A 22,766-nucleotide genomic window follows, 5' to 3' on the forward strand; every position below is an offset into this window, starting at 1 on the left:
ACTCAGGATGGCCAGGCTGTTTGCGCTGCTGGGGCCAGGAAATTTGCATCAGACGATGCAGAGCCTGGCCTCGCCACTCCCAGAAAATAGAGGTACAACTTCCTGTTTTAGTGAAATCTACCCACCCCACACGTCTGCAGACTGTCCATCAGACTTGCGTCACAGAGGACACTGCGTGCGATCACACATGCGCCCACCATCGTAGACGTACATAAACCATTTGCTTTATGTACATCTTTGAATCAAGTCCTGCATACAGAGCAGTGGACATGATGCCGTGACAGAGGGTTGGACTGTCCAGCAGGGGCACAGGGGAAACCCTCGGCGGGCCCCACCTTCTCTTCTAGGGATCAGGTTCCAGATTGTGCACTTGAATGATAGATTACGCACATGTTGCCTTATGGTGCACAGGACTATGGTGTTTTTTCTGCATTACTGTTATTAATCTGGTACATTATGAAGCATGAACAAGCAGTTTTTACTATAAAATGATTAGCCAAGCCTCTGTGGCAGCTGGCCACCCCCCCCCCCCCCTCCTCTGGAGACTGTCCACATCCTAAAATACGGTCCCCTACCATTGCAGTTCCCCGGTGGGCCCTTCATGCCCAAGGCAGACACTGCCGCGACAGGAGACTCGGGTGTATGGATGCAGTAGAGGGGGACACTGCCGTGACAGGAGTGCCAGGTGCCTATGTGCAGAGAAGGGGACAATGCCATGAGTCGTGACAGTTTTGCTTTTATTTTTTTGTGCTGGAGCTCAGAGCAGAGAGCTGCAGTGTTACATGGAGCACCACCTGCTGGCCATTCATGCAGAACTGCACTTGCCATATAGTGTTAAGAATACTTCCAGTTTGAAGTGACAATCCCCAAATAAGCTTCACTTGAAAATATTTTGAAGATATAAAGCCAGCTCAGTAATAGGGATAAATCACTACTAATGTGCCTGAATTTGCCACACAACAGGAATGGACATCAGAAAGCAATGATCCACAATCATCAATATTTTTTTTGTTCCCTCCAATTGACAGTCCTTTTCAATTTGATTCTGTAGAAGTGGAAACCATCGGCCCCTTTGTTCCGATGGCTTGTTCCTAATGTTTGGTGATGTCACCATGTCCCTTGCAGGGATCCTTTGACATGAGCACATTATCAATGTTTTTGGGCACATCGCATCATGCCACATGACAATAGCAGTACACATGGAGCCATAAGAAAATCTGTCATTAACAAGCATTAAAAACAACCACTCAGCTTGTAATCTCTTCCTCCATTTCTCCCATGATAGAAGAAAAGGAACGGTCATCAAAAGCAAACAGCAGCTACAATGAAGCAGCACTGAGAGCTCACTTCGCGCTCAGAAAAGATTACTATTGCTCTTCCTCATGGTTGGTAGGTCTGGACACTTTAGAGCACATTTCCAAAAGTTAAAACCTATAGAAATGATCCCTGAAAGTATAGTCTTAACCATAACAGCCTAGCATTTTTACTGCTGTGGGAAGGAGAGTCTTTTTTAATATAATGGAGATTTTTAAAATGATCTCACAGTTGAACATATCTTGAATATATCAGATAGTAAGAAACTATGCTGCCTTTAAAATGTGGACCAACGATGGACTCAGCTTTTCTTACAGAATGTATTCTTCTATGATTGTGCACTCACTTGCTCATCTGCATATTTAAGATACTCTGGCCAACCAGGAAGCACCTCTGAAACAGCCGAGACACAGCTTAAAGCAGCAACAACAGCCTCAGCTAATAACGGACTATGCACACAGAATGTCAGGATCACAAAACCAAACATATGTTATAGAGAAAAACAAAGTCTAAACACGTGCTTTTCTGGCATGGTGACAATTCTGCTTGGTAGATCACTAACGATCATGTTATATTTGCTGTGGGATGGGTGCTTTTGTTTCTGTTCCTCTACTGTTAGTTCATTGTACGCTGGGGGGATGTTCGATGCAACAGAACCTCATATGTAGGCTGGTATTTGAAGAGTAATAAGAGCGATAGATTACATAATATTAATGTAACAAAGATACTACCTTTTATATCTTTCTTTTATGACAAAAATGAGTAAACATGGGGAATAAACACGACAAATGACATACAAACCACCTCCTGCTTGCTTTTGGGTGTAATTTGTAATAAAACCATAAAGATATTCAAATGAACCATGTTAGTTTCACTGCTAGCCTTCATTTGGCATGGATTTCCTCTAAATGGTTTTCATATTAAAAAAAAGGGGGTTCCCCGAAATATGTACTGAAATGTTGCAACTACTCTACCTTACATCACAAATGCTTCCAAAATAATGTGTCCTCTGCTCCCCGGAAGGCTTCCCATCACGCCACAGCAGGTATGGACATCGGAAGCCTGGCATTAATTGGTTGCCGGGCTGATGACATCAAACGCAGCCATGCACATTGAATGATTGCAATGGTGTAACCATCAATTGCTTTACTGTGAACATGTGTAGAATCTTTCAGAGCTTTGTGCAAGCGTGCATTTACCTGAGCTGCGGACACCCCTTTCCGGGTGTCCGCAAATGCACAGAAGTACCTGAACATCGGATTGGCAACCATCGAATCCTCGCAATTTAGTGGAAAAGGGTACTTTGATCGAATTGGAAAGACTGTTGATTGGTAGCCATCGACCTCAAACGTCCATCCCTATGTCTTGTGAGCATGTACATAAATAGGTTGTGAAACAGAGGGTCTAATTCAGAGTTGTACGCAAACGCAGCCGTTTCCATACAACTGTGATGTTTGGTGATCTGTGACTGCGAGATTGCTCGCAGGGCCCCCTAAGCCTCAACATGATTCACATGCTGTGGCCAAAATGGTGTTATCCCACCCCTGTTTTGTAGGCTTGCCGAGGCCAGGGTCTGCGTCCTCCAGTGCAGAATTCCTGGTCTTGGCAGAGTGAAACCCCAGGCCATCCTGAGTAACCTGGTTGCTCAGATGGGCGATGTTCACGCAAGTGATCTAATGGCTGCTACTGCTTGCCGTACAACTTATAATCAGACCTAGAAACTCAGCACTTACACTGGACCAGGGCCATAACTAGGGGTCTGCGATCGGTGCTGCCCTGCAGTCAGTATTGCTGCAGCAGTGCCACCTGGAGTGCCCTTTGGATGCTTCAGGCAGGAGCCCTACAGTACGTACAACAGCTCGAAGCGTCCTCAGGGTGCTTCTGCATCCAAAGAGACAGCATCGGATCAATTGCGTAAACATCAACCGAGTACTCAGGATGGCCAGGCTGTTTGCGCTGCTGGGGCCAGGAAATTTGCATCAGACGATGCAGAGCCTGGCCTCGCCACTCCCAGAAAATAGAGGTACAACTTCCTGTTTTAGTGAAATCTACCCACCCCACACGTCTGCAGACTGTCCATCAGACTTGCGTCACAGAGGACACTGCGTGCGATCACACATGCGCCCACCATCGTAGACGTACATAAACCATTTGCTTTATGTACATCTTTGAATCAAGTCCTGCATACAGAGCAGTGGACATGATGCCGTGACAGAGGGTTGGACTGTCCAGCAGGGGCACAGGGGAAACCCTCGGCGGGCCCCACCTTCTCTTCTAGGGATCAGGTTCCAGATTGTGCACTTGAATGATAGATTACGCACATGTTGCCTTATAGTGCACAGGACTATGGTGTTTTTTCTGCATTACTGTTATTAATCTGGTACATTATTAAGCATGAACAAGCAGTTTTTACTATAAAATGATTAGCCAAGCCTCTGTGGCAGCTGGCCACCCCCCCCCTCTGGAGACTGTCCACATCCTAAAATACGGTCCCCTACCATTGCAGTTCCCCGGTGGGCCCTTCATGCCCAAGGCAGACACTGCCGCGACAGGAGACTCGGGTGTATGGATGCAGTAGAGGGGGACACTGCCGTGACAGGAGTGCCAGGTGCCTATGTGCAGAGAAGGGGACAATGCCATGAGTCGTGACAGTTTTGCTTTTATTTTTTTGTGCTGGAGCTCAGAGCAGAGAGCTGCAGTGTTACATGGAGCACCACCTGCTGGCCATTCATGCAGAACTGCACTTGCCATATAGTGTTAAGAATACTTCCAGTTTGAAGTGACAATCCCCAAATAAGCTTCACTTGAAAATATTTTGAAGATATAAAGCCAGCTCAGTAATAGGGATAAATCACTACTAATGTGCCTGAATTTGCCACACAACAGGAATGGACATCAGAAAGCAATGATCCACAATCATCAATATTTTTTTTGTTCCCTCCAATTGACAGTCCTTTTCAATTTGATTCTGTAGAAGTGGAAACCATCGGCCCCTTTGTTCCGATGGCTTGTTCCTAATGTTTGGTGATGTCACCATGTCCCTTGCAGGGATCCTTTGACATGAGCACATTATCAATGTTTTTGGGCACATCGCATCATGCCACATGACAATAGCAGTACACATGGAGCCATAAGAAAATCTGTCATTAACAAGCATTAAAAACAACCACTCAGCTTGTAATCTCTTCCTCCATTTCTCCCATGATAGAAGAAAAGGAACAGTCATCAAAAGCAAACAGCAGCTACAATGAAGCAGCACTGAGAGCTCACTTCGCGCTCAGAAAAGATTACTATTGCTCTTCCTCATGGTTGGTAGGTCTGGACACTTTAGAGCACATTTCCAAAAGTTAAAAACTATAGAAATGATCCCTGAAAGTATAGTCTTAACCATAACAGCCTAGCATTTTTACTGCTGTGGGAAGGAGAGTCTTTTTAATATAATGGAGATTTTTAAAATGATCTCACAGTTGAACATATCTTGAATATATCAGATAGTAAGAAACTATGCTGCCTTTAAAATGTGGACCAACGATGGACTCAGCTTTTCTTACAGAATGTATTCTTCTATGATTGTGCACTCACTTGCTCATCTGCATATTTAAGATACTCTGGCCAACCAGGAAGCACCTCTGAAACAGCCGAGACACAGCTTAAAGCAGCAACAACAGCCTCAGCTAATAATGGACTATGCACACAGAATGTCAGGATCACAAAACCAAACATATGTTATAGAGAAAAACAAAGTCTAAACACGTGCTTTTCTGGCATGGTGACAATTCTGCTTGGTAGATCACTAACGATCATGTTATATTTGCTGTGGGATGGGTGCTTTTGTTTCTGTTCCTCTACTGTTAGTTCATTTTACGCTGGGGGGATGTTCGATGCAACAGAACCTCATATGTAGGCTGGTATTTGAAGAGTAATAAGAGCGATAGATTACATAATATTAATGTAACAAAGATACTACCTTTTATATCTTTCTTTTATGACAAAAATGAGTAAACATGGGGAATAAACACGACAAATGACATACAAACCACCTCCTGCTTGCTTTTGGGTGTACTTTGTAATAAAACCATAAAGATATTCAAATGAACCATGTTAGTTTCACTGCTAGCCTTCATTTGGCATGGATTTCCTCTAAATGGTTTTCATATTAAAAAAAAGGGGGTTCCCCGAAATATGTACTGAAATGTTGCAACTACTCTACCTTACATCACAAATGCTTCCAAAATAATGTGTCCTCTGCTCCCCGGAAGGCTTCCCATCACGCCACAGCAGGTATGGACATCGGAAGCCTGGCATTAATTGGTTGCCGGGCTGATGACATCAAACGCAGCCATGCACATTGAATGATTGCAATGGTGTAACCATCAATTGCTTTACTGTGAACATGTGTAGAATCTTTCAGAGCTTTGTGCAAGCGTGCATTTCCCTGAGCTGCGGACACCCCTTTCCGGGTGTCCGCAAATGCACAGAAGTACCTGAACATCGGATTGGCAACCATCGAATCCTCGCAATTTAGTGGAAAAGGGTACTTTGATCGAATTGGAAAGACTGTTGATTGGTAGCCATCGACCTCAAACGTCCATCCCTATGTCTTGTGAGCATGTACATAAATAGGTTGTGAAACAGAGGGTCTAATTCAGAGTTGTACGCAAACGCAGCCGTTTCCATACAACTGTGATGTTTGGTGATCTGTGACTGCGAGATTGCTCGCAGGGCCCCCTAAGCCTCAACATGATTCACATGCTGTGGCCAAAATGGTGTTATCCCACCCCTGTTTTGTAGGCTTGCCGAGGCCAGGGTCTGCGTCCTCCAGTGCAGAATTCCTGGTCTTGGCAGAGTGAAACCCCAGGCCATCCTGAGTAACCTGGTTGCTCAGATGGGCGATGTTCACGCAAGTGATCTAATGGCTGCTACTGCTTGCCGTACAACTTATAATCAGACCTAGAAACTCAGCACTTACACTGGACCAGGGCCATAACTAGGGGTCTGCGATCGGTGCTGCCCTGCAGTCAGTATTGCTGCAGCAGTGCCACCTGGAGTGCCCTTTGGATGCTTCAGGCAGGAGCCCTACAGTACGTACAACAGCTCGAAGCGTCCTCAGGGTGCTTCTGCATCCAAAGAGACAGCATCGGATCAATTGCGTAAACATCAACCGAGTACTCAGGATGGCCAGGCTGTTTGCGCTGCTGGGGCCAGGAAATTTGCATCAGACGATGCAGAGCCTGGCCTCGCCACTCCCAGAAAATAGAGGTACAACTTCCTGTTTTAGTGAAATCTACCCACCCCACACGTCTGCAGACTGTCCATCAGACTTGCGTCACAGAGGACACTGCGTGCGATCACACATGCGCCCACCATCGTAGACGTACATAAACCATTTGCTTTATGTACATCTTTGAATCAAGTCCTGCATACAGAGCAGTGGACATGATGCCGTGACAGAGGGTTGGACTGTCCAGCAGGGGCACAGGGGAAACCCTCGGCGGGCCCCACCTTCTCTTCTAGGGATCAGGTTCCAGATTGTGCACTTGAATGATAGATTACGCACATGTTGCCTTATAGTGAACAGGACTATGGTGTTTTTTCTGCATTACTGTTATTAATCTGGTACATTATTAAGCATGAACAAGCAGTTTTTACTATAAAATGATTAGCCAAGCCTCTGTGGCAGCTGGCCACCCCCCCCCCCCCCCCTCCTCTGGAGACTGTCCACATCCTAAAATACGGTCCCCTACCATTGCAGTTCCCCGGTGGGCCCTTCATGCCCAAGGCAGACACTGCCGCGACAGGAGACTCGGGTGTATGGATGCAGTAGAGGGGGACACTGCCGTGACAGGAGTGCCAGGTGCCTATGTGCAGAGAAGGGGACAATGCCATGAGTCGTGACAGTTTTGCTTTTATTTTTTTGTGCTGGAGCTCAGAGCAGAGAGCTGCAGTGTTACATGGAGCACCACCTGCTGGCCATTCATGCAGAACTGCACTTGCCATATAGTGTTAAGAATACTTCCAGTTTGAAGTGACAATCCCCAAATAAGCTTCACTTGAAAATATTTTGAAGATATAAAGCCAGCTCAGTAATAGGGATAAATCACTACTAATGTGCCTGAATTTGCCACACAACAGGAATGGACATCAGAAAGCAATGATCCACAATCATCAATATTTTTTTTGTTCCCTCCAATTGACAGTCCTTTTCAATTTGATTCTGTAGAAGTGGAAACCATCGGCCCCTTTGTTCCGATGGCTTGTTCCTAATGTTTGGTGATGTCACCATGTCCCTTGCAGGGATCCTTTGACATGAGCACATTATCAATGTTTTTGGGCACATCGCATCATGCCACATGACAATAGCAGTACACATTGAGCCATAAGAAAATCTGTCATTAACAAGCATTAAAAACAACCACTCAGCTTGTAATCTCTTCCTCCATTTCTCCCATGATAGAAGAAAAGGAACGGTCATCAAAAGCAAACAGCAGCTACAATGAAGCAGCACTGAGAGCTCACTTCGCGCTCAGAAAAGATTACTATTACTCTTCCTCATGGTTGGTAGGTCTGGACACTTTAGAGCACATTTCCAAAAGTTAAAAACTATAGAAATGATCCCTGAAATTATAGTCTTAACCATAACAGCCTAGCATTTTTACTGCTGTGGGAAGGAGAGTCTTTTTAATATAATGGAGATTTTTAAAATGATCTCACAGTTGAACATATCTTGAATATATCAGATAGTAAGAAACTATGCTGCCTTTAAAATGTGGACCAACGATGGACTCAGCTTTTCTTACAGAATGTATTCTTCTATGATTGTGCACTCACTTGCTCATCTGCATATTTAAGATACTCTGGCCAACCAGGAAGCACCTCTGAAACAGCCGAGACACAGCTTAAAGCAGCAACAACAGCCTCAGCTAATAACGGACTATGCACACAGAATGTCAGGATCACAAAACCAAACATATGTTATAGAGAAAAACAAAGTCTAAACACGTGCTTTTCTGGCATGGTGACAATTCTGCTTGGTAGATCACTAACGATCATGTTATATTTGCTGTGGGATGGGTGCTTTTGTTTCTGTTCCTCTACTGTTAGTTCATTGTACGCTGGGGGGATGTTCGATGCAACAGAACCTCATATGTAGGCTGGTATTTGAAGAGTAATAAGAGCGATAGATTACATAATATTAATGTAACAAAGATACTACCTTTTATATCTTTCTTTTATGACAAAAATGAGTAAACATGGGGAATAAACACGACAAATGACATACAAACCACCTCCTGCTTGCTTTTGGGTGTAATTTGTAATAAAACCATAAAGATATTCAAATGAACCATGTTAGTTTCACTGCTAGCCTTCATTTGGCATGGATTTCCTCTAAATGGTTTTCATATTAAAAAAAAGGGGGTTCCCCGAAATATGTACTGAAATGTTGCAACTACTCTACCTTACATCACAAATGCTTCCAAAATAATGTGTCCTCTGCTCCCCGGAAGGCTTCCCATCACGCCACAGCAGGTATGGACATCGGAAGCCTGGCATTAATTGGTTGCCGGGCTGATGACATCAAACGCAGCCATGCACATTGAATGATTGCAATGGTGTAACCATCAATTGCTTTACTGTGAACATGTGTAGAATCTTTCAGAGCTTTGTGCAAGCGTGCATTTACCTGAGCTGCGGACACCCCTTTCCGGGTGTCCGCAAATGCACAGAAGTACCTGAACATCGGATTGGCAACCATCGAATCCTCGCAATTTAGTGGAAAAGGGTACTTTGATCGAATTGGAAAGACTGTTGATTGGTAGCCATCGACCTCAAACGTCCATCCCTATGTCTTGTGAGCATGTACATAAATAGGTTGTGAAACAGAGGGTCTAATTCAGAGTTGTACGCAAACGCAGCCGTTTCCATACAACTGTGATGTTTGGTGATCTGTGACTGCGAGATTGCTCGCAGGGCCCCCTAAGCCTCAACATGATTCACATGCTGTGGCCAAAATGGTGTTATCCCACCCCTGTTTTGTAGGCTTGCCGAGGCCAGGGTCTGCGTCCTCCAGTGCAGAATTCCTGGTCTTGGCAGAGTGAAACCCCAGGCCATCCTGAGTAACCTGGTTGCTCAGATGGGCGATGTTCACGCAAGTGATCTAATGGCTGCTACTGCTTGCCGTACAACTTATAATCAGACCTAGAAACTCAGCACTTACACTGGACCAGGGCCATAACTAGGGGTCTGCGATCGGTGCTGCCCTGCAGTCAGTATTGCTGCAGCAGTGCCACCTGGAGTGCCCTTTGGATGCTTCAGGCAGGAGCCCTACAGTACGTACAACAGCTCGAAGCGTCCTCAGGGTGCTTCTGCATCCAAAGAGACAGCATCGGATCAATTGCGTAAACATCAACCGAGTACTCAGGATGGCCAGGCTGTTTGCGCTGCTGGGGCCAGGAAATTTGCATCAGACGATGCAGAGCCTGGCCTCGACACTCCCAGAAAATAGAGGTACAACTTCCTGTTTTAGTGAAATCTACCCACCCCACACGTCTGCAGACTGTCCATCAGACTTGCGTCACAGAGGACACTGCGTGCGATCACACATGCGCCCACCATCGTAGACGTACATAAACCATTTGCTTTATGTACATCTTTGAATCAAGTCCTGCATACAGAGCAGTGGACATGATGCCGTGACAGAGGGTTGGACTGTCCAGCAGGGGCACAGGGGAAACCCTCGGCGGGCCCCACCTTCTCTTCTAGGGATCAGGTTCCAGATTGTGCACTTGAATGATAGATTACGCACATGTTGCCTTATAGTGCACAGGACTATGGTGTTTTTTCTGCATTACTGTTATTAATCTGGTACATTATTAAGCATGAACAAGCAGTTTTTACTATAAAATGATTAGCCAAGCCTCTGTGGCAGCTGGCCACCCCCCCCTCTGGAGACTGTCCACATCCTAAAATACGGTCCCCTACCATTGCAGTTCCCCGGTGGGCCCTTCATGCCCAAGGCAGACACTGCCGCGACAGGAGACTCGGGTGTATGGATGCAGTAGAGGGGGACACTGCCGTGACAGGAGTGCCAGGTGCCTATGTGCAGAGAAGGGGACAATGCCATGAGTCGTGACAGTTTTGCTTTTATTTTTTTGTGCTGGAGCTCAGAGCAGAGAGCTGCAGTGTTACATGGAGCACCACCTGCTGGCCATTCATGCAGAACTGCACTTGCCATATAGTGTTAAGAATACTTCCAGTTTGAAGTGACAATCCCCAAATAAGCTTCACTTGAAAATATTTTGAAGATATAAAGCCAGCTCAGTAATAGGGATAAATCACTACTAATGTGCCTGAATTTGCCACACAACAGGAATGGACATCAGAAAGCAATGATCCACAATCATCAATATTTTTTTTGTTCCCTCCAATTGACAGTCCTTTTCAATTTGATTCTGTAGAAGTGGAAACCATCGGCCCCTTTGTTCCGATGGCTTGTTCCTAATGTTTGGTGATGTCACCATGTCCCTTGCAGGGATCCTTTGACATGAGCACATTATCAATGTTTTTGGGCACATTGCATCATGCCACATGACAATAGCAGTACACATGGAGCCATAAGAAAATCTGTCATTAACAAGCATTAAAAACAACCACTCAGCTTGTAATCTTTTCCTCCATTTCTCCCATGATAGAAGAAAAGGAACGGTCATCAAAAGCAAACAGCAGCTACAATGAAGCAGCACTGAGAGCTCACTTCGCGCTCAGAAAAGATTACTATTGCTCTTCCACATGGTTGGTAGGTCTGGACACTTTAGAGCACATTTCCAAAAGTTAAAAACTATAGAAATGATCCCTGAAAGTATAGTCTTAACCATAACAGCCTAGCATTTTTACTGCTGTGGGAAGGAGAGTCTTTTTAATATAATGGAGATTTTTAAAATGATCTCACAGTTGAACATATCTTGAATATATCAGATAGTAAGAAACTATGCTGCCTTTAAAATGTGGACCAACGATGGACTCAGCTTTTCTTACAGAATGTATTCTTCTATGATTGTGCACTCACTTGCTCATCTGCATATTTAAGATACTCTGGCCAACCAGGAAGCACCTCTGAAACAGCCGAGACACAGCTTAAAGCAGCAACAACAGCCTCAGCTAATAACGGACTATGCACACAGAATGTCAGGATCACAAAACCAAACATATGTTATAGAGAAAAACAAAGTCTAAACACGTGCTTTTCTGGCATGGTGACAATTCTGCTTGGTAGATCACTAACGATCATGTTATATTTGCTGTGGGATGGGTGCTTTTGTTTCTGTTCCTCTACTGTTAGTTCATTTTACGCTGGGGGGATGTTCGATGCAACAGAACCTCATATGTAGGCTGGTATTTGAAGAGTAATAAGAGCGATAGATTACATAATATTAATGTAACAAAGATACTACCTTTTATATCTTTCTTTTATGACAAAAATGAGTAAACATGGGGAATAAACACGACAAATGACATACAAACCACCTCCTGCTTGCTTTTGGGTGTAATTTGTAATAAAACCATAAAGATATTCAAATGAACCATGTTAGTTTCACTGCTAGCCTTCATTTGGCATGGATTTCCTCTAAATGGTTTTCATATTAAAAAAAAGGGGGTTCCCCGAAATATGTACTGAAATGTTGCAACTACTCTACCTTACATCACAAATGCTTCCAAAATAATGTGTCCTCTGCTCCCCGGAAGGCTTCCCATCACGCCACAGCAGGTATGGACATCGGAAGCCTGGCATTAATTGGTTGCCGGGCTGATGACATCAAACGCAGCCATGCACATTGAATGATTGCAATGGTGTAACCATCAATTGCTTTACTGTGAACATGTGTAGAATCTTTCAGAGCTTTGTGCAAGCGTGCATTTACCTGAGCTGCGGACACCCCTTTCCGGGTGTCCGCAAATGCACAGAAGTACCTGAACATCGGATTGGCAACCATCGAATCCTCGCAATTTAGTGGAAAAGGGTACTTTGATCGAATTGGAAAGACTGTTGATTGGTAGCCATCGACCTCAAACGTCCATCCCTATGTCTTGTGAGCATGTACATAAATAGGTTGTGAAACAGAGGGTCTAATTCAGAGTTGTACGCAAACGCAGCCGTTTCCATACAACTGTGATGTTTGGTGATCTGTGACTGCGAGATTGCTCGCAGGGCCCCCTAAGCCTCAACATGATTCACATGCTGTGGCCAAAATGGTGTTATCCCACCCCTGCTTTGTAGGCTTGCCGAGGCCAGGGTCTGCGTCCTCCAGTGCAGAATTCCTGGTCTTGGCAGAGTGAAACCCCAGGCCATCCCGAGTAACCTGGTTGCTCAGATGGGCGATGTTCACGCAAGTGATCTAATGGCTGCTACTGCTTGCCGTACAACTTATAATCAGACCTAGAAACTCAGCACTTACACTGGACCAGGGCCATAACTAGGGGTCTGCGATCGGTGCTGCCCTGCAGTCAGTATTGCTGCAGCAGTGCCACCTGGAGTGCCCTTTGGATGCTTCAGGCAGGAGCCCTACAGTACGTACAACAGCTCGAAGCGTCCTCAGGGTGCTTCTGCATCCAAAGAGACAGCATCGGATCAATTGCGTAAACATCAACCGAGTACTCAGGATGGCCAGGCTGTTTGCGCTGCTGGGGCCAGGAAATTTGCATCAGACGATGCAGAGCCTGGCCTCGCCACTCCCAGAAAATAGAGGTACAACTTCCTGTTTTAGTGAAATCTACCCACCCCACACGTCTGCAGACTGTCCATCAGACTTGCGTCACAGAGGACACTGCGTGCGATCACACATGCGCCCACCATCGTAGACGTACATAAACCATTTGCTTTATGTACATCTTTGAATCAAGTCCTGCATACAGAGCAGTGGACATGATGCCGTGACAGAGGGTTGGACTGTCCAGCAGGGGCACAGGGGAAACCCTCGGCGGGCCCCACCTTCTCTTCTAGGGATCAGGTTCCAGATTGTGCACTTGAATGATAGATTACGCACATGTTGCCTTATAGTGCACAGGACTATGGTGTTTTTTCTGCATTACTGTTATTAATCTGGTACATTATTAAGCATGAACAAGCAGTTTTTACTATAAAATGATTAGCCAAGCCTCTGTGGCAGCTGGCCACCCCCCCCTCTGGAGACTGTCCACATCCTAAAATACGGTCCCCTACCATTGCAGTTCCCCGGTGGGCCCTTCATGCCCAAGGCAGACACTGCCGCGACAGGAGACTCGGGTGTATGGATGCAGTAGAGGGGGACACTGCCGTGACAGGAGTGCCAGGTGCCTATGTGCAGAGAAGGGGACAATGCCATGAGTCGTGACAGTTTTGCTTTTATTTTTTTGTGCTGGAGCTCAGAGCAGAGAGCTGCAGTGTTACATGGAGCACCACCTGCTGGCCATTCATGCAGAACTGCACTTGCCATATAGTGTTAAGAATACTTCCAGTTTGAAGTGACAATCCCCAAATAAGCTTCACTTGAAAATATTTTGAAGATATAAAGCCAGCTCAGTAATAGGGATAAATCACTACTAATGTGCCTGAATTTGCCACACAACAGGAATGGACATCAGAAAGCAATGATCCACAATCATCAATATTTTTTTTGTTCCCTCCAATTGACAGTCCTTTTCAATTTGATTCTGTAGAAGTGGAAACCATCGGCCCCTTTGTTCCGATGGCTTGTTCCTAATGTTTGGTGATGTCACCATGTCCCTTGCAGGGATCCTTTGACATGAGCACATTATCAATGTTTTTGGGCACATCGCATCATGCCACATGACAATAGCAGTACACATGGAGCCATAAGAAAATCTGTCATTAACAAGCATTAAAAACAACCACTCAGCTTGTAATCTCTTCCTCCATTTCTCCCATGATAGAAGAAAAGGAACGGTCATCAAAAGCAAACAGCAGCTACAATGAAGCAGCTACAATGAAGCAGCACTGAGAGCTCACTTCGCGCTCAGAAAAGATTACTATTACTCTTCCTCATGGTTGGTAGGTCTGGACACTTTAGAGCACATTTCCAAAAGTTAAAAACTATAGAAATGATCCCTGAAAGTATAGTCTTAACCATAACAGCCTAGCATTTTTACTGCTGTGGGAAGGAGAGTCTTTTTAATATAATGGAGATTTTTAAAATGATCTCACAGTTGAACATATCTTGAAGATAGTAAGAAACTATGCTGCCTTTAAAATGTGGACCAACGATGGACTCAGCTTTTCTTACAGAATGTATTCTTCTATGATTGTGCACTCACTTGCTCATCTGCATATTTAAGATACTCTGGCCAACCAGGAAGCACCTCTGAAACAGCCGAGACACAGCTTAAAGCAGCAACAACAGCCTCAGCTAATAACGGACTATGCACACAGAATGTCAGGATCACAAAACCAAACATATGTTATAGAGAAAAACAAAGTCTAAACACGTGCTTTTCTGGCATGGTGACAATTCTGCTTGGTAGATCACTAACGATCATGTTATATTTGCTGTGGGATGGGTGCTTTTGTTTCTGTTCCTCTACTGTTAGTTCATTTTACGCTGGGGGGATGTTCGATGCAACAGAACCTCATATGTAGGCTGGTATTTGAAGAGTAATAAGAGCGATAGATTACATAATATTAATGTAACAAAGATACTACCTTTTATATCTTTCTTTTATGACAAAAATGAGTAAACATGGGGAATAAACACGACAAATGACATACAAACCACCTCCTGCTTGCTTTTGGGTGTAATTTGTAATAAAACCATAAAGATATTCAAATGAACCATGTTAGTTTCACTGCTAGCCTTCATTTGGCATGGATTTCCTCTAAATGGTTTTCATATTAAAAAAAAGGGGGTTCCCCGAAATATGTACTGAAATGTTGCAACTACTCTACCTTACATCACAAATGCTTCCAAAATAATGTGTCCTCTGCTCCCCGGAAGGCTTCCCATCACGCCACAGCAGGTATGGACATCGGAAGCCTGGCATTAATTGGTTGCCGGGCTGATGACATCAAACGCAGCCATGCACATTGAATGATTGCAATGGTGTAACCATCAATTGCTTTACTGTGAACATGTGTAGAATCTTTCAGAGCTTTGTGCAAGCGTGCATTTACCTGAGCTGCGGACACCCCTTTCCGGGTGTCCGCAAATGCACAGAAGTACCTGAACATCGGATTGGCAACCATCGAATCCTCGCAATTTAGTGGAAAAGGGTACTTTGATCGAATTGGAAAGACTGTTGATTGGTAGCCATCGACCTCAAACGTCCATCCCTATGTCTTGTGAGCATGTACATAAATAGGTTGTGAAACAGAGGGTCTAATTCAGAGTTGTACGCAAACGCAGCCGTTTCCATACAACTGTGATGTTTGGTGATCTGTGACTGCGAGATTGCTCGCAGGGCCCCCTAAGCCTCAACATGATTCACATGCTGTGGCCAAAATGGTGTTATCCCACCCCTGCTTTGTAGGCTTGCCGAGGCCAGGGTCTGCGTCCTCCAGTGCAGAATTCCTGGTCTTGGCAGAGTGAAACCCCAGGCCATCCTGAGTAACCTGGTTGCTCAGATGGGCGATGTTCACGCAAGTGATCTAATGGCTGCTACTGCTTGCCGTACAACTTATAATCAGACCTAGAAACTCAGCACTTACACTGGACCAGGGCCATAACTAGGGGTCTGCGATCGGTGCTGCCCTGCAGTCAGTATTGCTGCAGCAGTGCCACCTGGAGTGCCCTTTGGATGCTTCAGGCAGGAGCCCTACAGTACGTACAACAGCTCGAAGCGTCCTCAGGGTGCTTCTGCATCCAAAGAGACAGCATCGGATCAATTGCGTAAACATCAACCGAGTACTCAGGATGGCCAGGCTGTTTGCGCTGCTGGGGCCAGGAAATTTGCATCAGACGATGCAGAGCCTGGCCTCGCCACTCCCAGAAAATAGAGGTACAACTTCCTGTTTTAGTGAAATCTACCCACCCCACACGTCTGCAGACTGTCCATCAGACTTGCGTCACAGAGGACACTGCGTGCGATCACACATGCGCCCACCATCGTAGACGTACATAAACCATTTGCTTTATGTACATCTTTGAATCAAGTCCTGCATACAGAGCAGTGGACATGATGCCGTGACAGAGGGTTGGACTGTCCAGCAGGGGCACAGGGGAAACCCTCGGCGGGCCCCACCTTCTCTTCTAGGGATCAGGTTCCAGATTGTGCACTTGAATGATAGATTACGCACATGTTGCCTTATAGTGCACAGGACTATGGTGTTTTTTCTGCATTACTGTTATTAATCTGGTACATTATTAAGCATGAACAAGCAGTTTTTACTATAAAATGATTAGCCAAGCCTCTGTGGCAGCTGGCCACCCCCCCCTCTGGAGACTGTCCACATCCTAAAATACGGTCCCCTACCATTGCAGTTCCCCGGTGGGCCCTTCATGCCCAAGGCAGACACTGCCGCGACAGGAGACTCGGGTGTATGGATGCAGTAGAGGGGGACACTGCCGTGACAGGAGTGCCAGGTGCCTATGTGCAGAGAAGGGGACAATGCCATGAGTCGTGACAGTTTTGCTTTTATTTTTTTGTGCTGGAGCTCAGAGCAGAGAGCTGCAGTGTTACATGGAGCACCACCTGCTGGCCATTCATGCAGAACTGCACTTGCCATATAGTGTTAAGAATACTTCCAGTTTGAAGTGACAATCCCCAAATAAGCTTCACTTGAAAATATTTTGAAGATATAAAGCCAGCTCAGTAATAGGGATAAATCACTACTAATGTGCCTGAATTTGCCACACAACAGGAATGGACATCAGAAAGCAATGATCCACAATCATCAATATTTTTTTTGTTCCCTCCAATTGACAGTCCTTTTCAATTTGATTCTGTAGAAGTGGAAACCATCGGCCCCTTTGTTCCGATGGCTTGTTCCTAATGTTTGGTGATGTCACCATGTCCCTTGCAGGGATCCTTTGACATGAGCACATTATCAATGTTTTTGGGCACATCGCATCATGCCACATGACAATAGCAGTACACATGGAGCCATAAGAAAATCTGTCATTAACAAGCATTAAAAACAACCACTCAGCTTGTAATCTCTTCCTCCATTTCTCCCATGATAGAAGAAAAGGAACGGTCATCAAAAGCAAACAGCAGCTACAATGAAGCAGCACTGAGAGCTCACTTCGCGCTCAGAAAAGATTACTATTACTCTTCCTCATGGTTGGTAGGTCTGGACACTTTAGAGCACATTTTCTAAAGTTAAAAACTATAGAAATGATTCCTGAAAGTATAGTCTTAACCATAACAGCCTAGCATTTTTACTGCTGTGGGAAGGAGAGTCTTTTTAATATAATGGAGATTTTTAAAATGATCTCACAGTTGAACATATCTTGAAGATAGTAAGAAACTATGCTGCCTTTAAAATGTGGACCAACGATGGACTCAGCTTTTCTTACAGAATGTATTCTTCTATGATTGTGCACTCACTTGCTCATCTGCATATTTAAGATACTCTGGCCAACCAGGAAGCACCTCTGAAACAGCCGAGACACAGCTTAAAGCAGCAACAACAGCCTCAGCTAATAACGGACTATGCACACAGAATGTCAGGATCACAAAACCAAACATATGTTATAGAGAAAAACAAAGTCTAAACACGTGCTTTTCTGGCATGGTGACAATTCTGCTTGGTAGATCACCAACGATCATGTTATATTTGCTGTGGGATGGGTGCTTTTGTTTCTGTTCCTCTACTGTTAGTTCATTTTACGCTGGGGGGGATGTTCGATGCAACAGAACCTCATATGTAGGCTGGTATTTGAAGAGTAATAAGAGCGATAGATTACATAATATTAATGTAACAAAGATACTACCTTTTATATCTTTCTTTTATGACAAAAATGAGTAAACATGGGGAATAAACACGACAAATGACATACAAACCACCTCCTGCTTGCTTTTGGGTGTAATTTGTAATAAAACCATAAAGATATTCAAATGAACCATGTTAGTTTCACTGCTAGCCTTCATTTGGCATGGATTTCCTCTAAATGGTTTTCATATTAAAAAAAAGGGGGTTCCCCGAAATATGTACTGAAATGTTGCAACTACTCTACCTTACATCACAAATGCTTCCAAAATAATGTGTCCTCTGCTCCCCGGAAGGCTTCCCATCACGCCACAGCAGGTATGGACATCGGAAGCCTGGCATTAATTGGTTGCCGGGCTGATGACATCAAACGCAGCCATGCACATTGAATGATTGCAATGGTGTAACCATCAATTGCTTTACTGTGAACATGTGTAGAATCTTTCAGAGCTTTGTGCAAGCGTGCATTTACCTGAGCTGCGGACACCCCTTTCCGGGTGTCCGCAAATGCACAGAAGTACCTGAACATCGGATTGGCAACCATCGAATCCTCGCAATTTAGTGGAAAAGGGTACTTTGATCGAATTGGAAAGACTGTTGATTGGTAGCCATCGACCTCAAACGTCCATCCCTATGTCTTGTGAGCATGTACATAAATAGGTTGTGAAACAGAGGGTCTAATTCAGAGTTGTACGCAAACGCAGCCGTTTCCATACAACTGTGATGTTTGGTGATCTGTGACTGCGAGATTGCTCGCAGGGCCCCCTAAGCCTCAACATGATTCACATGCTGTGGCCAAAATGGTGTTATCCCACCCCTGCTTTGTAGGCTTGCCGAGGCCAGGGTCTGCGTCCTCCAGTGCAGAATTCCTGGTCTTGGCAGAGTGAAACCCCAGGCCATCCCGAGTAACCTGGTTGCTCAGATGGGCGATGTTCACGCAAGTGATCTAATGGCTGCTACTGCTTGCCGTACAACTTATAATCAGACCTAGAAACTCAGCACTTACACTGGACCAGGGCCATAACTAGGGGTCTGCGATCGGTGCTGCCCTGCAGTCAGTATTGCTGCAGCAGTGCCACCTGGAGTGCCCTTTGGATGCTTCAGGCAGGAGCCCTACAGTACGTACAACAGCTCGAAGCGTCCTCAGGGTGCTTCTGCATCCAAAGAGACAGCATCGGATCAATTGCGTAAACATCAACCGAGCACTCAGGATGGCCAGGCTGTTTGCGCTGCTGGGGCCAGGAAATTTGCATCAGACGATGCAGAGCCTGGCCTCGCCACTCCCAGAAAATAGAGGTACAACTTCCTGTTTTAGTGAAATCTACCCACCCCACACGTCTGCAGACTGTCCATCAGACTTGCGTCACAGAGGACACTGCGTGCGATCACACATGCGCCCACCATCGTAGACGTACATAAACCATTTGCTTTATGTACATCTTTGAATCAAGTCCTGCATACAGAGCAGTGGACATGATGCCGTGACAGAGGGTTGGACTGTCCAGCAGGGGCACAGGGGAAACCCTCGGCGGGCCCCACCTTCTCTTCTAGGGATCAGGTTCCAGATTGTGCACTTGAATGATAGATTACGCACATGTTGCCTTATAGTGCACAGGACTATGGTGTTTTTTCTGCATTACTGTTATTAATCTGGTACATTATTAAGCATGAACAAGCAGTTTTTACTATAAAATGATTAGCCAAGCCTCTGTGGCAGCTGGCCACCCCCCCCTCTGGAGACTGTCCACATCCTAAAATACGGTCCCCTACCATTGCAGTTCCCCGGTGGGCCCTTCATGCCCAAGGCAGACACTGCCGCGACAGGAGACTCGGGTGTATGGATGCAGTAGAGGGGGACACTGCCGTGACAGGAGTGCCAGGTGCCTATGTGCAGAGAAGGGGACAATGCCATGAGTCGTGACAGTTTTGCTTTTCTTTTTTTGTGCTGGAGCTCAGAGCAGAGAGCTGCAGTGTTACATGGAGCACCACCTGCTGGCCATTCATGCAGAACTGCACTTGCCATATAGTGTTAAGAATACTTCCAGTTTGAAGTGACAATCCCCAAATAAGCTTCACTTGAAAATATTTTGAAGATATAAAGCCAGCTCAGTAATAGGGATAAATCACTACTAATGTGCCTGAATTTGCCACACAACAACAGGAATGGACATCAGAAAGCAATGATCCACAATCATCAATATTTTTTTTGTTCCCTCCAATTGACAGTCCTTTTCAATTTGATTCTGTAGAAGTGGAAACCATCGGCCCCTTTGTTCCGATGGCTTGTTCCTAATGTTTGGTGATGTCACCATGTCCCTTGCAGGGATCCTTTGACATGAGCACATTATCAATGTTTTTGGGCACATCGCATCATGCCACATGACAATAGCAGTACACATGGAGCCATAAGAAAATCTGTCATTAACAAGCATTAAAAACAACCACTCAGCTTGTAATCTCTTCCTCCATTTCTCCCATGATAGAAGAAAAGGAACGGTCATCAAAAGCAAACAGCAGCTACAATGAAGCAGCACTGAGAGCTCACTTCGCGCTCAGAAAAGATTACTATTACTCTTCCTCATGGTTGGTAGGTCTGGACACTTTAGAGCACATTTCCAAAAGTTAAAAACTATAGAAATGATCCCTGAAAGTATAGTCTTAACCATAACAGCCTAGCATTTTTACTGCTGTGGGAAGGAGAGTCTTTTTAATATAATGGAGATTTTTAAAATGATCTCACAGTTGAACATATCTTGAATATATCAGATAGTAAGAAACTATGCTGCCTTTAAAATGTGGACCAACGATGGACTCAGCTTTTCTTACAGAATGTATTCTTCTATGATTGTGCACTCACTTGCTCATCTGCATATTTAAGATACTCTGGCCAACCAGGAAGCACCTCTGAAACAGCCGAGACACAGCTTAAAGCAGCAACAACAGCCTCAGCTAATAACGGACTATGCACACAGAATGTCAGGATCACAAAACCAAACATATGTTATAGAGAAAAACAAAGTCTAAACACGTGCTTTTCTGGCATGGTGACAATTCTGCTTGGTAGATCACTAACGATCATGTTATATTTGCTGTGGGATGGGTGCTTTTGTTTCTGTTCCTCTACTGTTAGTTCATTTTACGCTGGGGGGATGTTCGATGCAACAGAACCTCATATGTAGGCTGGTATTTGAAGAGTAATAAGAGCGATAGATTACATAATATTAATGTAACAAAGATACTACCTTTTATATCTTTCTTTTATGACAAAAATGAGTAAACATGGGGAATAAACACGACAAATGACATACAAACCACCTCCTGCTTGCTTTTGGGTGTAATTTGTAATAAAACCATAAAGATATTCAAATGAACCATGTTAGTTTCACTGCTAGCCTTCATTTGGCATGGATTTCCTCTAAATGGTTTTCATATTAAAAAAAAAGGGGGTTCCCCGAAATATGTACTGAAATGTTGCAACTACTCTACCTTACATCACAAATGCTTCCAAAATAATGTGTCCTCTGCTCCCCGGAAGGCTTCCCATCACGCCACAGCAGGTATGGACATCGGAAGCCTGGCATTAATTGGTTGCCGGGCTGATGACATCAAACGCAGCCATGCACATTGAATGATTGCAATGGTGTAACCATCAATTGCTTTACTGTGAACATGTGTAGAATCTTTCAGAGCTTTGTGCAAGCGTGCATTTACCTGAGCTGCGGACACCCCTTTCCGGGTGTCCGCAAATGCACAGAAGTACCTGAACATCGGATTGGCAACCATCGAATCCTCGCAATTTAGTGGAAAAGGGTACTTTGATCGAATTGGAAAGACTGTTGATTGGTAGCCATCGACCTCAAACGTCCATCCCTATGTCTTGTGAGCATGTACATAAATAGGTTGTGAAACAGAGGGTCTAATTCAGAGTTGTACGCAAACGCAGCCGTTTCCATACAACTGTGATGTTTGGTGATCTGTGACTGCGAGATTGCTCGCAGGGCCCCCTAAGCCTCAACATGATTCACATGCTGTGGCCAAAATGGTGTTATCCCACCCCTGCTTTGTAGGCTTGCCGAGGCCAGGGTCTGCGTCCTCCAGTGCAGAATTCCTGGTCTTGGCAGAGTGAAACCCCAGGCCATCCCGAGTAACCTGGTTGCTCAGATGGGCGATGTTCACGCAAGTGATCTAATGGCTGCTACTGCTTGCCGTACAACTTATAATCAGACCTAGAAACTCAGCACTTACACTGGACCAGGGCCATAACTAGGGGTCTGCGATCGGTGCTGCCCTGCAGTCAGTATTGCTGCAGCAGTGCCACCTGGAGTGCCCTTTGGATGCTTCAGGCAGGAGCCCTACAGTACGTACAACAGCTCGAAGCGTCCTCAGGGTGCTTCTGCATCCAAAGAGACAGCATCGGATCAATTGCGTAAACATCAACCGAGTACTCAGGATGGCCAGGCTGTTTGCGCTGCTGGGGCCAGGAAATTTGCATCAGACGATGCAGAGCCTGGCCTCGCCACTCCCAGAAAATAGAGGT

General features: G+C 45.1%; 6 non-coding genes and 1 pseudogene across 6 annotated transcripts; all 7 read right to left on the reverse strand.

Annotated features, from left to right (window-relative positions):
* Nucleotides 1-1,242: 1,242 nt before the first annotated feature.
* On the reverse strand, nucleotides 1,243-1,462 carry LOC135053022 (small nucleolar RNA U3). Its single transcript, XR_010242430.1, has one exon. It is a non-coding gene; the product is annotated as a small nucleolar RNA U3 (small nucleolar RNA).
* Nucleotides 1,463-4,479: 3,017 nt separating this feature from the next.
* On the reverse strand, nucleotides 4,480-4,699 carry LOC135052974 (small nucleolar RNA U3). Its single transcript, XR_010242390.1, has one exon. It is a non-coding gene; the product is annotated as a small nucleolar RNA U3 (small nucleolar RNA).
* Nucleotides 4,700-7,725: 3,026 nt separating this feature from the next.
* Nucleotides 7,726-7,945, reverse strand: LOC135053030 (small nucleolar RNA U3). Its single transcript, XR_010242436.1, has one exon. It is a non-coding gene; the product is annotated as a small nucleolar RNA U3 (small nucleolar RNA).
* Nucleotides 7,946-10,960: 3,015 nt separating this feature from the next.
* On the reverse strand, nucleotides 10,961-11,180 carry LOC135052961 (small nucleolar RNA U3). Its single transcript, XR_010242379.1, has one exon. It is a non-coding gene; the product is annotated as a small nucleolar RNA U3 (small nucleolar RNA).
* Nucleotides 11,181-14,195: 3,015 nt separating this feature from the next.
* LOC135052999 (small nucleolar RNA U3) lies at nucleotides 14,196-14,429 on the reverse strand (annotated as a pseudogene).
* A 3,008-nt stretch (nucleotides 14,430-17,437) lies between these two features.
* LOC135052894 (small nucleolar RNA U3) lies at nucleotides 17,438-17,657 on the reverse strand. The gene has a single exon (XR_010242320.1). It is a non-coding gene; the product is annotated as a small nucleolar RNA U3 (small nucleolar RNA).
* Nucleotides 17,658-20,669: 3,012 nt separating this feature from the next.
* LOC135052895 (small nucleolar RNA U3) lies at nucleotides 20,670-20,889 on the reverse strand. The gene has a single exon (XR_010242321.1). It is a non-coding gene; the product is annotated as a small nucleolar RNA U3 (small nucleolar RNA).
* Between the last annotated feature and the right edge of the window lie 1,877 nt (nucleotides 20,890-22,766).

Source organism: Pseudophryne corroboree, chromosome 2, assembly GCF_028390025.1.
Source record: "Pseudophryne corroboree isolate aPseCor3 chromosome 2, aPseCor3.hap2, whole genome shotgun sequence".
NCBI lineage: Eukaryota > Metazoa > Chordata > Amphibia > Anura > Myobatrachidae > Pseudophryne > Pseudophryne corroboree.